Genomic DNA, 4,622 nt, shown 5'->3' with positions numbered 1-4,622 from the left:
TGTTGCATCGTGATTGTGTTGTTGTACTTCGCTGGAGAAAGAGCTAGTCGTTATGAACGTGAAGATAATGGGGGGGGGGGTTCACGCTCTGATATCAACTTCAACTTTATAATGAAATCTGGAGCAAGCAACAAGACACGACAGATACACCAAAGACAACTTGAGGAGTTCAGACATACATAAAATCCACAGGTCTAGTGAAAAACAGGAACTTCAACCACACCGAGTCAAAAATACAAATATAAAAACAGCAAAGCAGATTAAGCTTTTTATCTACAACAGGCATAAAAGAAAGCCTCATTATTTTGGATTGAGGCATTCTGTAACGACGGCAAGAAGGAGATCAAACTCGACAAAAAGAGTTCTGCATATTTTCTCCAACTTTCTGTTTCCATATTGGTGGAGGACTGTGCTGGATGGACTTGAATGCCCCTTGGTTCCTCTACATGTTTTTGGGCCCCAGGTCCTTCAGTTGTGTCAGTGAGATGGACATTTTATTTTCCCAGACATTTTATTGAGTTTTCATCAGTTGGGGTTAAAAACTGTCATTATTTGTTATTGTTTAGTTTTATATTTTCTATCCTCGAGTTGCTTGTTTCCCAATAGTGTGTATTTTTATTTCCTAGTTTAGTCTGTAGTGTTTCCTGTTTTATTTTGTAGTTCTTGTCCCCAGTGTTCTTTTACTTCCTCCCTTTGTCTGGTTTCTCTCCATCTTGATCGCCCTGATTGTCTTCACTTGTGTCTGATTACCCCTGAGTCTTTTTAACGATATCAACGTTTCTTCCCTCTTGTTGTCTGTTCACACCCGTGCGATGTTTCCTCATGGCTCCTTGTTTCTCGTTTGGATTTTTTGTTGCACTTTGATTTGAATTTGGACTTTAAAGAAGGTTTTTGTTTGGGTCCAGTTCCTTATTCTTCCTTTGAAGAGACAATAACCTTTCTCTCAGTGTCCCATTTTTGATCTCCATGCTTCTTCACTTCTTTGATTTTATCTTCATTATTGTTTTTGTTGCTTCTTCATCATGGCCTCCTTGGTGCACCTTGGAGAGAAAGCCTATCACAGGAATCCTTTTAGATTCCCTGCTAGGAGCAGGAATCAGGTCCTGCAGCTGGCCCCTGAAGTGGGCCATCTTGAAATGTAACTTGAGTCCTTGAATGCAGCAGATGATCGCTCCCCTGATGTGGCGATGGACGTGTTGCTGCGTTAATGAGGCTGTGAGGGATTGATACGAAGTGGACCCGGAGAGTTTTTAGATCGCCTTTGCTCTCCTTGGCTTCCAGGATCGGGTTTAAGGACTCACAGGTGGTCTGAGAACATGCAGAGAAGACTAGAATGCTGCTCTTCTGGAAAGACGAACAAATGCGCCCGCTCTTCATAATGCAGGGCGTCATCCTTCTGGACAAGAGAGAGCGAGAGCTTACCTTCAACTCTTACAAGAGACAAGTGATCGTGGAAATATATGTAACATGTGTTTTGTTACTTAGGACTAATAAAGCTTTGTCATAATGACAGGATGAAAAAATCCATCAATATGTTGTATCACACTTGGGTGTGCAAAATCGTGCAGTTTGTCGAGTGTCCACTAGAGGCTGGCTGCAGGAACACAGGAACTCACATACACAACCATTCAAAAATGTCTGTTTTTACAACATACATTAACATGTCTACAGCCTGATTTAAAAAAAAAACAACAGGTCTGATTAGCTCATGTCTCGATTGGCACACACACGATTGGGTGAATTTGTCATCAATTTTGATATATGAACAATACGTGTTATCCACAATAAGGCGTGTAGCTGACCTGATTGTGGGCGGGAGTAACGGTTTGTCAGGAGGCTTAAAACCCGCCTCAGCTCCAGCTCTCAGCCTGTCATTAGGTTGACTGAAAGTTAGGCTGAGACAGCATTTCCAGCACGGAGACCGCCATCGATGAGCCTCTAAAGCCCCCTGTAGGAACAGACGGGTGACATCACTCAGGCATCAAACATTAACATCAACACAGCCTAGCTGCCTGTTCCAGCTCTCTGATTGGTTACATGGGCTGTCAATCTATCTGCACAATCCAATAACTAGACAACATAAGTAAACGCCCCCTGAGGGCAGGATAAGTCATCAGACATTTCAAACGTTTTACAGGAAAAGAAAACACAGTCATTCAGATGTTTCTCAGATAATGTTTATTGAAATATGTAAGACAGTTAAATAAACATTTAACACAAGAACACTGGATTAATAATGAATAATTAATGTTTCATGTCATGTTAGTTCAAAGTAAAATTTCTCCAAGCATTAGAGTAACATCTAAAAAAGTTTAAATGTTCAAAATAACCATTTCTGTAAAGATGAAGCAGCTCAGGTTTAACCTCCTAACAATGAATTCTAAACAACCCCTAATATTATATATAGCCCGCTCCCCTTAATACCAGCCTGGAGCCCTGACACCATATACAGTAGAATAAGAGTCCCATCAGGCCCACCAGTCAGCCAACAAGATCCCCCCAGATCCTGTAATAGAAAAGGTCACGCACACGCACACACACACACACACACACACACACACACACACACACACACACACACACACACAGGCACACACACACACACACACACACACAATGAAGAGGGGTAACTGATAAGAAACGCAGCAGTTTATCGATGGTTTGAAGTTCTTTCCACATTGTCCCGGTGTTCATCGCATTGTAAACTTCATCACAGAGGGTGACACTTAAGCAGGAATGATGTACCTTTGTCTCTGCAAATGTGTGTGTGTGTGTGTGTGTGTGTGTGTGTGTGTGTGTGTGTGTGTGTGCGCGCACAGCTGCAGACACTGCAGTCTCTAATTCTAATCCCTGAGACAATGTCAGCCAAAAGATGTTTATTAATAACCGCAGGGGCCCGGAGAGGGGAATATCTGACATACCCCCCCCCAACTCTCCTCAACAAACACACACACACACACACACACACACACACACACACACACACACACACACACACACACACACACACACACTCGTCTGTGTACCCCGTGTATCCTCAGGAGAGGGGGACAGTTATAGACGTTACAGGCCAGGTGATGGAGTTGAGTTTCAGCCTCATGCATTCCTCCCTGCTGTTCATTTTCTATTGTCTTTGTTCTCTCAGCTTATATCACACCAGCGCTCTGAAATGCTCTTTCAACATAAAACACGTCCTCACGCTGACTCTACTCAGCGTTTGGGGCGGAGGGGAATTAGCAGGATTTGACAAAAAAACGAAAGCATATGTTTCTCTGCTAAAGCTTTTTCTCCTCTGAACTTGAGGCATCTCATCCATTCGAGGCGTGTCCTTTCTGTCAGAGTGAGAAAGTGAAGACGGATTCTTCAGCCTGTTAAATATACAACACGGGTTACCTGAGGAATACTCACAATAATTAACAAGAACAAGAAAAGTAGGATACCATACAATAAATCACAACTGGATCTCGGAGTAATTTTGAGCAGAATCCTCCTCGTCTTCCTCCTCCTACTCCTCCTCTTTTTCCTCCTCCTCTTCTTCCATTTTCTCCTCAGTAATGTGTTGTTCCTTGTGACATCTGTTTTGTATTCTGTGTTTCAAGATGGATGTCGATCTTGCCGGCTGCAAACAAATCTTCCACTGCTTTTAAATGAAATAACCTGAACCTGAAGCAGCGAAGCATCCATACAGGTTCCTCGTGGCAACATGAACATATCCATTGTTTTCTCAGGATCTTGACTTATTTAAGTCCCTCGAGTTTTATCTGAAATCGGTAAACCTGCATTTTCGTTTGCTGCCCCAAAACTCCTGAACACACTCCAGCAAGCTCGAAAGAGTGGAGTTCTTCCCTCTCTTGCAGAGTTTATTATTTTGAATTTTAGCCGCATTGTTTCTGATTTCCAAAGTGTTTTAACTGATTGCTGTTGTCTTTGTATTTGCTTATATACTGGATGTGATTCAAAGGCCAAATGTTTAGTGGTTTGACTTTAAAAAAAAATCCAGGCTGGACACGAAGAGGCAGGGCGTTTCAGAGCTTTGGACAAAAAACACTTTTCTCTTTTTTATGGGTATAGAAGTGAGTTTGTCCGTTCAGTCACACATCCAGTATCAGAACCCATCATAAACATCTTTAAAAGGGGGGTTGATAATCTCTGATTATTTAGTTGGGGATACACTGCAGACGCGATGACATCATTACATCACTGTGATGACACATCAGCGTTCAGTGTTTACATGTTTATGTCTCTTGACACATTACCCCCCATCGACAGAGAGCCAGAGTCCTGACATCACATCCTGTCACTCAGCTTGTTCACATCACTTGAATGCCTCGACGTCATCTTCACTTCTGTTCGAATAAAACGATCCAAACACTGAAATCATCTCAGTGCGTAAAATGTAGAGATGAGCTCACTGTTTATTTTTTACCTCTAAAATCACTCCAAAGATCGTCTTGTTCGAATGAAACCAAACCCAACGAACAATAAGACAAAGGTCACTAGAGGTCGTTTCAAATGGACCAAATGGCTCAGGTGTGAATGCACCCTAAATGACCTGAGATCAGTTGAAACACATTTTTTGTGAAATTACAACTCTATTCTGGAAGTTTTATTTAAATTGTATT

The sequence above is a fragment of the Labrus bergylta genome, chromosome 19 (assembly GCF_963930695.1).
Source record: "Labrus bergylta chromosome 19, fLabBer1.1, whole genome shotgun sequence".
Classification (NCBI taxonomy): Eukaryota; Metazoa; Chordata; class Actinopteri; order Labriformes; family Labridae; genus Labrus; species Labrus bergylta.
The sequence above is the reverse complement of the archived record's forward strand: the minus strand, read 5'-3'. Positions refer to the sequence as shown.